This window comes from Hyla sarda, chromosome 9, assembly GCF_029499605.1.
Source record: "Hyla sarda isolate aHylSar1 chromosome 9, aHylSar1.hap1, whole genome shotgun sequence".
NCBI lineage: Eukaryota > Metazoa > Chordata > Amphibia > Anura > Hylidae > Hyla > Hyla sarda.
In genome coordinates, this window is record NC_079197.1 from 82479883 (window position 1) to 82491803 (window position 11921).

General features: G+C 42.9%; 1 protein-coding gene across 6 annotated transcripts in view; it reads left to right on the forward strand.

The window, feature by feature from the left end:
* The window catches only part of NEXMIF (neurite extension and migration factor), a 490983-nt gene that overhangs the window by 99994 nt on the left and 379068 nt on the right, over positions 1 to 11921 (forward strand). The gene's annotated exons all lie outside the window — the stretch shown is intronic.

The window sequence follows — 11921 nt, forward strand, 5'->3', positions numbered from 1 at the left end:
GGTCCGGTCCTGCAGGGCTGTCCGGTGAGGAGGTGGTCCGGTGAGGAGGTGGTCCGGGCTGCTATCTTCACCGGGGGCGCCTCTTCTCCGCGCTTCCGGCCCGGAATAGAGGCGTTGCCTTGACAATGACGCAGAATTACGTTGGCAATGAACGCACCTCTGCGTCGTTGTCACGGCAACGTGACTATTCTGAGGCCGGGCCCGAAGCGCTTAGAAGAGGCCTCCCCGGTGAAGATAGCAGCCCGGAACACTATCCCACCGGACCACCTCCTCTCCGGACAGTCCTGCAGGACCGGACCAGAGCCGAGCGGAGGTGAGTACTCAGAACTAAAGGGGGTGAGAGGGGGCTGGATGATGTTGAAGGCCGCAGTGGTCTTCAACCTGCGGACCTCCGGAGGTTTCAAAACTACAACTCCCAGCAAGCCCGGACAGCCGATGGCTGCCCGGGCTTGCTGGGAGTTGTAGTTTTGAAACCTCTGGAGGTCCGCAAGTTGAAGACCACTGCGGGTGGGGGAGTTCACTCGAGTATAAGCCGAGGGGGGTGTTTTCAGCACGAAAAATCGTGCTGAAAAACTCGGCCTATACTCGAGTATATACGGTAGGTTATATTTTATTTTAGTACTTTAAAAAAATTATAACTACGGTACATGCACCAAAATTTGTATGTTTAAAATTATTATTTTCTGACCCCTATTTAATTTTTCGCATATGGGGCTATATAAGGGCTAATTTTTTGAACTGTGGTCTGTAGTTTTTATCGGTTTCATTTTTGTTTTGATGGAACTTTTTGATCGCTTTTTATACATTTTTTTTATTGTACATGAAGTTACCAAAAATGCACGATTTTGGACTTTGGTATCAACTTAAAGTTGATCGCAGCGTCGAAAACAAAAGTAAAAGCTTCCCGGCAGCTCAGTCGGGCTGATCGGGACAATTGCGATAAAATCGCGATGTCCCGATCAGCTAGGACGCGAGCGGAGGCCCACTTACCTTGCTCCTTTGCGTCTGATCGGCGTTTGATTGCTCAAGCCTGTATCTCAGGCTTGGAGCAATCAACCCTCAATCAACCCCCTATGGCTTTGCAGGGATCAATGTAAAAGATCAGTGTGTGCAGTGTTATAGCCCCCTATGGGAGCTATAACACTGCAAAAAAAAGTGAAAAAAAAAAAGTAAAGAAAGGTCATTTAACCCCTTCCCTAATAAAAGTTTAAATCACTCCCCTTTTCCCATAAAAAAACTGTGTAAATAAAAATAAACATATGTGGTATATAAATGTCTGCACTATAAAAATATATTGTTAATTAAAACACACGGTTAATGGCGTAAGCGCAAAAAAATTCCAAAGTCCAAAATAGCGTTTTTTTGGTCACTTTTTATATAATAAAAAAATGAATAAAAAGCGATCAAAAAGTCCGATCAATGCAAAAATTGATCCCCAGTCTTCTGGATCTGGTAATGAGGAGCTTGGAGCAGAGGGGGAGTTCCCAAGCCCCCCATGCAACCCATGCAAGGTGACGTCCAATGTTCTGAACATCTTTGAGCACTGGCTTCTTCATTGTCACGCCTTCTCCCCTGTGCTGAGCCGGCTATGCTGCAGATTGGAGCTCTGTTCTGCGGCATAATGCCTTTTCTCTGCATGTGCAAAAGCCACGGCCACGGCTGTTCTGCTGTAGAGTGGAGCTCCATTCATAGCACAGGAGGAGGAGGCGTGCCAATGATGAAGCCAGTAAGCACAGATCGTCACTGCACACAGGGGCTTTGCTATGCCCCTCCTGTTCCAAGATCCTCATTACCATATCCACATGACCGGGGAATAAAGGAACCATGGACAAAAGAAAAAAAAAAAAACCGGTAACTATGGGTTTTCTTGAGTGCACTATAATTCTGTACTAACAGGTTAGCGGGGTGATACTGATGATAGATACCCTTAGAAGGGTTTGTCCGGTTTTAACTAGTCTTTTTCAAAGCCGATTACGCTGTTAGGATGAAAAACAAACTAAAATTCTTGTTTTTAGAGCAGTCCTTGTGCAGAATAAAATGACCTTGCCTATTGTCAGACTGGAGTGGGCACACAGCCCTGACTGGTGATGTCACCGTCACCTGCCTCTCTCTGCCTGTTCTGACATCAAGGATTGTCTAGTTGAAGAAGTTCAGTTTACTGTCTCTTCCTATGGGGAAACAGTTGAGCTGCTACTTCAATATCTCCTCCATCAAATTGCTAAATATGGCTGAATAAAACCATGTCGCCCCTGGCATTTTGTACAAAAGGACCATCATTGGGATAATTACATGGTGATTATTGAATGCAATGGTTTGTCAACTGTCTGTAAATGTTGTCTGTGAGGAGCTACACATAGTGGGGCTGATTGGCTTAAAAACAAATGGGAGACCCCTTCTCTTCTTCATCAACATACCCCAATAGAAATATTGCTCTTACTGAATAAACCCTTTGAGGCAAGAAATGCAAACAAACGCATAAATTAACATATCAATATGCAGATTTTGCAATGTTGAATTTGTCAGATGGTGCAAGGATGAGTATGTAAAATGGTTCTAAACAGGAATGGCATGTGTGGTAAAAATTATAGCAGGTATATCTGTTACTTTTGTGTTTTTACACAGGATCAAAACAGTCTAGAAGCAATGCAATCTAGAAGATTAAAGGGAACCGGTCATCAGTCATAAGGGTGTTTCTGGTGTCTTCTTCCTACCACACCGGCCTTGTTTGATAGATCTCTCACTATAATCAATCAAGGCTTATGGGGCAGGTAAAAGCCCCCGATGACTTGTGGTTTTGGTAACATGAAATCGATGATACTTAGTTTTAATTTTTTTTTTAAATAACAAAGTTTTAACCTTACTCACAAATCATATCTCTTAACCCCTTAAGGACCAAGCCCATTTTGACTCTAAGGACGCAGCCACTTTTATTTTTGCATTTTGGTTTTTTCCTCCTCGCCTTCTAGAATCCATAACTCTTTTATATTTCCATCCCCAGACCCATATGAGGGCTTTATTTATGCGTGATCAATTGTACTTTGTAATGACACCTCTCATTTTACCATAAAATGTACGGCGAACCCAAAAAAAAAATAATTTTGTGTGAGGAAATTTTAATGAAAACCACTGCACGTTACGGTAAAAATGACATGTTTTCTTTATTCTGTTGGTCAATAAGATTAAAATGATACCCATCTTTACATACTTTTCTATTATTGTACTGCTTTTAAAAAATAATAAACTTTTTGTACAAAATCAGTATGTTTAAAAATCACTCTATTTTGACCACCTATAACTTTAGCATTGTCAGCTGTAAGACCTTATACAGTAGACCGGAATGTGACTTTACATATCAAGTCAATAATATAATAATGGGAAAAAAGTTAAAGGTTCTGAAAGCTATCTGAGTGCATTGTGATTGTTAACTTACAGTAAGTTGTCATCATGTCAAGGCTATATCAGAATATACTGCAATTAGAGGATAACTACAACGCATGCCTGCAGAGGTCAGCTTAACAGGTAAAAAGAGCGGAAAATGCACAAAAGGACCTATGTAACAAAACCTAATCAGCTTTAGCTGGAGGAATACTAAAAACCCATCACTCAATACTTTCCTATGCCCGACATCCTTGCCAAGCTACATTATTTATTTAAGGCAATTCAAGTGCAATTTTTGTTTCCATTAAGTCTTTTGGCTTCTTTCAGCTCTGTAAACATGCTGTCCTACCATTACAAAATGCCCTGGAGGCCCAGTGTCCTTGTATCCAGAACACCAGGATGTGAATATATGTATGCGTGTATATATACATTTATTTATATATATAGTACTGCAGCATATAAAAGCCTAATCATTCTGATTCCAATCCCGAGTAGGAGGGGGAAAACATTCAGTACTGTAAATGCAGGTTTCCTCGTTTGAAAGAGTTTGGCAGGAAGAAATTTTAAACAAGAACAACTGGCGCTGGAGAGAAAGAAAGAGGGAGAGAGAGGGAAAAATTATATGATTGCAAGTGAGTAGAAAATAGCCCTGCACACATAATGAAGAGTCTTCATCAGATGTTAGCCACACTCCCACACAAATATGGGAGCCAATGATTTATTTACATTGCAGGCATGCGGTAAGATGGCACATTATGTATAAAGCGCAGAAGTAGAGGTATGTATCTATAGAATGCTCTAGAGATGCCTTAAAAATCGGCAGTCACTTGGGGACAAAATACCTGCACTTGTTCTGAGTTATATATATTTTCCCATTGAGTTGATTCAAAGGAAGGCTTTGTATTACTAGTTCTCATGTGTAAAGAGATTCCTACATATAACAAGAGAATCGCCTTTTTTTTATTTGTTACATGGTGGACGAAAAATGCTGTAAGGAACAAAAAAAAAAAAAAAAAATGTTAATGTGACATCTGTCAATCACCTGCCAAAATTATGCAATTTTTTTCTAATGAATACCTAATTCACAGAAATGTTATATACACAGGGTGGGAAATTTATATGGATACACCTTAATAAAATGGGAATGGTTGGTGATATTAACTTCCTGTTTGTGGCACATTAGTATATGTGAGGGGGAAACTTTTCAAGATGGGTGGTGACCATGGCGGCCATTTTGAAGTTGGCCATTTTGAATCCAACTTTAGTTTTTTCAATAGGAAGAGGGTCATGTGACAGATCAAACTTATTGGGAATTTCACAAGAAAAACAATGATGTGCTTGGTTTTAATGTAACTTTATTCTTTCATGAGTTATTTACAAGTTTCTGACCACTTATAAAATGTGTTCAATGTGCTGCCCATTGTCTTGGATTGCCAATGCAACCCTCTTCTCCCACTCTTCACACACTGATAGCAACACCGCAGGAGAAATGCTAGCACAGGCTTCCAGTATCCGTAGTTTCAGGTGCTGCACATCTCGTATCTTCACAGCATAGACAATTGCCTTCAGATGACCCCAAAGATAAAAGTCTAAGGGGGTCAGATCGGGAGATCTAGGGGGCCATTCAACTGGCCCACGACAACCAATCCACTTTCCAGGAAACTGTTCATCTAGGAATGCCCGGACCTGACATCCATAATGTGGTGGTCACCATCTTACTGGAAAAACTCAGGGAACATGCCAGCTTCAGTGCATAAAGAGGGAAACACATCATCATATAGCAATTTTGCATATCCAGTGGCCTTGAGGTTTCCATTGATGAAGAATGGCCCCACTATCTTTGTACCCCATATACCACACCATACCATCAATTTTTGTGTTCCAACAGTCTTGGAGGGATCTATCCAATGTGGGTTAGTGTCAGACCAATAGCTGTGGTTTTGTTTGTTCACTTCACCATTCACATAAAAGTTTGCCTCATCACTGAACAAAATCTTCTGCATAAACTGAGGGTCCTGTTCCAATTTTTGTTTTGCCCATTCTGCAAATTCAGTGCGCCGATCTGGGTCATGCTCGTTGAGATGCTGCAGTAGCTGGAGTTTGTAATGGTGCCATTTGTGAGTAGCTAATATCCGCCAAAGGGATGTTCGACTAATGCCACTCTCCAGTGACATGCGGTGAGTGCTACGCTGTGGGCTCTTGCTGAATGAAGCTAGGACAGCCACTGATGTTTCTTCATTAGTGACAGATTTCATGCGTCCACATTTTGGCAAATCCAACACTGAACCAGTTTCACGAAACTTAGCAAGCAGTTTGCTAACTGTAGCATGGGAGATGGGTGGCCTCGTAGGGTGTCTTGCATTGAAATCTGCTGCAATGACACGGTTACTGCGTTCACCAGACATCAACACAATTTCTATCCACTCCTCACGTGTTAATCTCGACGACATGTCAATGGCTGTAAACAAAGAGAAACTTGTAAATAACTCATGAAAGAATAACGTTACATTAAAACCAAGCACATCATTGTTTTTCTTGTGAAATTCCCAATAAGTCTGATGTGTCACATGACCCTCTTCCTATTGAAAAAACTAAAGTTGGATTCAAAATGGCTGACTTCAAAATGGCCGCCATGGTCACCACCCATCTTCAAAAGTTTCCCCCCTCACATATACTAATGTGCCACATACAGGAAGCTAATATCACCAACCGTTCCCTCACCCTGTATATATGTAATGAGCATTAGAAGAAAATCCTTTACAGTGTACAGTGATCTGACAATGGCCGATTCTTCATGAAGAGGTTTTTGAGGACTTCTTTTTAATATGATACATGTGACTGTGCCATGTGCCACAATGGACATCGCGTCTGTTTTGTATGGGTTTGTAACAAAAATATTTGTAATTGGAAAAACACTACCTTCAAAAACATTCTAGAAAAAAATACAAGCACTTACATTGTAGTTTCTCCAAGGCTTTCATATTGTCTTTAATTTCTTCCCCCTTTCTTTATGTTGAGTGTAGAGGACCTTAAAGGGGTACTCCGGTAGAAAAAAAAATTCAAATCAATAGGTGTAGGAAAGTTAAACAGATTTGTAAATCACTTCTATTTAAAAATCTTAACTCTTCCGGTACTTATCAGCTGATTTATACTACAGATATACTACAGAGAAATTTGTGAAGTTCTTTCCAGTCTGATCACTGTGTTCTCTACTGACAACTATGTCCGTGTCAGGAACTATCCAGAGCAGGAGAGGTTTTCTATGGAGATTTGCTTCTAATCTGAACAGTTCCAGACATGGACAGAGGTGTCAGCAGAGAGCACTGTGGTCAGACAGAAAAGAAATTCACAAATTTCTCTGTTTTATATGGCAGATAATAGGGCTGGGCGGTATACCTGTTCATACCGGATGCAGTTTTTTTCTTTCTCCGACTGTATGAATTTTGCCCCATACCGCTATACTGGTGGGGCCCCTCCCCCCGCTCATGAATGAATTACAGAGCCCACGGCTCCACTCTGTCAGGGGAGAGCAGGATGAGACTCCTCATCCCCGCTCCCCCTGCAGTTTCAGGCCGGCTCCTCTCTGCAATCAGAGCCAGGGGAAAGCGCAGAAACTGCATCCCCTGGCTCTGATGTTTCCCGGAGCCCCGAGCCGGCTCCCTGCTCCAGTCCACCTCTCCCCTCTCTACGCCAGTGTTCATAACAAGCGCCCGCTCCCCTTGGTCCTGCGCTTCAGGGGCGGACAGACCGCCTGTCAGGGGGCCCGCTGATCTTTGAAAGAGCGGTGGGCCCCCTCACACAACGCACGCGAGCTGCGCCGCTGCTGCTCACTGTTCTAAAGTAGCCGTGGCGCATAATAGCGCAGTGGGCACTTTAGATCAAAATTTCAAATTCCCTCCTGGCGGAAGCGTCAGCATCCTGCGCTGAACACTTCCGCCAGAGAGGATCCTATGTCCGAGCGGGAAGCGCCCACCTTACTGCACTGATGAAAGGGGCACTTCCCAGCAGCCGCATCAGCGCACAGGTGAGGAGGAGGGGGGGGTTAATGGAAGCAGAGGGGGTAATGGAATATGGGGCAGGATAGGGTTAATGGGTGCAGGGGGGTTAATGGAATGAGGGGCAGGGTGGGGTGAATGGAGAGATTTTTGCTGCCCTGACTCCTCATCCCCTGTAGTGCAGAGGTGTGATAGACAGCAGCAGGGGAGTATACAGTACAATGCTGTTTCCCCAACCAGTGTGCCTCCAGCTGTTGCAAAACTACAACTACCAGCATGCCCAGACATCCGCAGGCTGTCCAGGCATGCTGGGAGTTGTAGTTTTGCTACAGCTGGAGGCACACTGGTTGGGAAAACCCTGATGTTCTGACACTTTAACAAGCCCCCCCAAAAAATACAGTTAAATACCGCGATAATTTTAAAAAATACCGTGATACACATTTTTGGTCATATCGCCCAGCTCTAGCAGATAAGACCTGGAAGGATCAACATTTTAAATAGAAGTAATTTACAAATCAGTTTAACTTTCAGGCATCAGTTGATTTGAAAACATTTGTTTTCTACTTGTTTCCCCTTTAAAGTGTAACTCCAGTCATGCTTCGACGAAAGGATATGTGCTTAAATTTTCATGGCACCTTTATAGCCCAAGACTTGTTTGAGACTACAGGATATGGATTTGGCAGAAGTCCAGTGCAGGTCTTTGGGACTTCTGCCAAAGTCTGTATCCTGATGTAGTCTAATGGCAAAACTTGGGCTACAAAACTGCCTACATCGATCTCCCGAAAAACCTGCTGGGACATCATTCAGTCCCTGGCCATTCTCACTAGTAAGGCAGTACACCGCAGCATCACTGATTGGCTAAGCTGGGCGTTATTGCTGTAAGCACTGTCTTGGAAGTAGGAAGTAGCGGGGGCTGCTGGAGTGGATGAGGTCTTAGCGAGAGCTTTGGGGACCATTGTAGAGGAATATGTGTTTTTTTTTTGTTTTTTTGTTTTTTATGCAGCCCAAGCAAAATACCATATTTTTTTTTTACATTGGAGGAGAATTTGTGGCAGAAATCTCCTTAAAGGGGTACTCTGCCCCTAGACATCTTATCCCCTATCCAAAGGATAGGGGATAAGATGTCAGATCGCCGCGGTCCCGCTGCTGGGGACCCCCGGGATTGCCGCTGCGGCACCCCGCTGTCATTACTGCACAGAGCGAGTTCTCTCTGTGGGTAATGATGGGCGATACAAGGGACAGAGCAGCGGGATGTCATCGCTCCACCCCTCGTGACATCATGGCCCACCCCCTTAATACAAGTCTATGGCAGGGACGTAACGACCGCCACACCCCCTCCCATAGACTCGTATTGAGGGGGGCGGGCCGTGATGTCACGAGGGGCGGAGTCGTGACAAAACGATGCTCCGGCCCCTGTACCGCCCGTCATTACGTGCAGAGCGAACTCGCTCTGTGCAGTGATGACAGCGGGGTGCCGCAGCGGCAATCCCGGGGGTCCCCAGCAGCGGGACCACATCGATCTGACATCTTATCCCCTATCCTTTGGATAGGTGTCTAGGGACGGAGTACCCCTTTAAATTTGCAGTTTGATAGGCTGTGGATCTGTCCCCATTCTCCTCTATAAAAGACAGGTCACTTACATTTTCTGCTTGTGGATTTAATATATGTGCAGAATAGTTCTGCACCTTCTGAACAGTATTGTGGATTTCCTATATAAATCATTGGAAGTCAGTCTGTGGGTAGACCGGGCTTTTGACACAGAATAAACATTAGAATTCTTCCTTTGTGAACACATTCTTATGCCTTTGGCAGTACATGGAGTCCATAGGTTTCTTATTACAGTGTCATAGGTAATCCATGTCTCGCTGTAATAGTGCCTTTGTGTCAGGACATATTCTCTTCTAGAAGCAATTCTCTTAGAGGTAAATACATCCGTAATACTAGAAATAGTAATGCTCGGTCGGTGCCGCCGTTCCATTGTATTAGCCTCCCTCTGGTCCGATATGCCCGCCACTTTGTGTTCACATGCGCAAAAGGAGTCTCATGAATATTCACAAGGTGGGCGGGCATATTGGAGAAGAGAGAAAGGAGGGATGCTGGGTTTGCAGACTCTCAACTCTACTGTGCAACACAAGCGATTAACATATTAGCAATGGAGGCTAATACATTGTACAGTAGTCCCTCAAGTTACAATATTAACCCCTTAAGGACTCAGCCCATTTGGACCTTAAGGACTCAGACAATTTTATTTTTACGCTTTCGTTTTTTCCTCCTCCCCTTCAAAAAATCATAACTCTTTTATATTTTCATCCACAGACTAGTATGAGGGCTTGTTTTTTGCGCGACCAGTTGTCCGTTGTAATGCCATCGCTCACTTTACCATAAAATGTATGGCGCAACCAAAAAAATACTATTTGTGTGGGGAAATTAAAAAGAAAATTGCAATTTTCTGCAAATTTTGGAAGGTTTTGTTTTCACGCCGTACAATTTACAGTAAAAATGACATGTGTTTTTTATTCTCTGGGTCAATACAATTAAAATGATACCCATGATTAGACACTTTTCTATTACTGTTGCGCTTAAAAAAAAAAATCGCAAACTTTTTAACCAAATTACTACGTTTAAAATCCCCCTATTTTGAAGACCTATAACTTTTTCATTTTTCTGTATAAGCGGAGGTATGAGGGCTCATTTTTTGTGCCGTGATCTGTGCTTTTTATTAATACCATATTTGCTTATACAAAACTGTTATTACATTTTTTATTAATTTTTTTGGAATAAAATGTAATAAAAAAGCAGCTATTTTTTTGTTGTTTTTTTTTTACGTTCACGCCGTTCACCATACAGGATCATTTACATTTTATTGTAATAGTACGCATATTTACGCACGCGGTGATACCAAATATGTATATAAAATAATTTATTTTATTTTATTTTTTTACACTTTTTGGGGGTAATATAGTTAAAATAGGACAATTTACGTTTTTATTTGGGAGGGGGTTTTTCACATTTTTTTCACTTTATTTTTTTTACTTTTATTTTTACACTTTTATAGTCCCTATAGGGGACTATTTATAGCAACCATTCGATTGCTAATCCTGTTCAGTGCTATGTATAGGACATAGCACTGATCAGGGTTATCTGTCATCTTCTGCTCTGGTCTGCAGGAAGGCAGATCAGAGCAGAAGACTCCCGGAAGACAGCGGAGGCAGGTGAGGGGACCTCTGTCTTCCGTGCAGGATGATCAGATCGCCGCGGCAGCGCTGCGGGCGATCCGATCATCCTGTTAAGTGACCGCGATGCTGCAGATGCCGTGATCTGTATTGATCACGGCATCTGAGGGGTTAATGGCAGACATCCGCGGAATCGCGATCCACAGCTGGGACCTGCCGCGCATGATGCCGGCATCACTTCGATGCCCGCGGTTATGCTCAGGACGTAAGTGTACGTCCTGGTGCGCTAAGTACCACATCACCAGGACGTACATTTACGTCCTGCATCGTTAAGGGGTTAATTGGTTCCAGGACGACCATTGTAACCATTGTATGTTGAGACCATAACTATGGAAACCTTGTAATTGGTTCTGAAGCCACCAAAATGTCATCCAAAAATAGGAAAAAGTGAGGATTAAAGATAAATAAGTAGATAACTAATATAGATAAAGCAAGTCCTTATATATAAAAGTAAGAAAGATCTGCTGGAAGCTGTAATCACTGTCTAGGTCAGTGTTTCCCAACCAGGGTGCCTCCAGCTGTTGCAAAACTACAACTCCCAGCATGCCCGGACAGACTTCGGCTGTCCGGGCATGCTGGGAGTTGTAGTTTTGCAATAGCTGGAGGCACCCTCTTTGGGAAACACTGGTCTATGTAGAGGACAGAAGCTTCTTCAGGGTCCTGTACAGAACACGATATGTACTAAAAATAGTAAAATGGAGCCGACCTCACCTGGTGTCCAAAGGAGCAGCTAACCCTGGCACAGGTAAAGAGTACAGAACATGTAATACCTCCCTGTACTGTAGGGGGTGCTACCAGACACCAGTCAGTGCATGCACTTTAGGAATACAAGGGATTTACCAGTGAAATGCCCATTCTGATTGGTCTGTTCTTCCAGCCATTGACACGTTTCGCAGATTCCATAGCATTGTATGTTGAGTCTGGTTTCAAGTTACAATGGTCCAGAAAAGACCATTGTATGTTGAAACTATTGTATGTTGAGGACATTGTAAGTTGAGGGATCACTGTATGTCTCTGGAACATCAACACTGGTCCGGGTGATGTTTCAGTAATACATGATTTTAATTCGGATGGGTTTTGTGCGGGTGAACCGGCTGTTAGTTTCCCTTTAATTTCATCCTTTCTATCAGATGAATCTAGCATGACCTCTTTAGGTGTGATCAAATTGGCCAACTACCAAGGTTGACCATTAAATAAGCAAATGGGCAAAGCTTTTACTGTGTCATTTCTGGATTCTTGGGCATTAAAACCAAGAAGATCTTTAAAGGGTACCTCTCATCAAAAAAACTTTTGATATATTATAGATTAATGTATG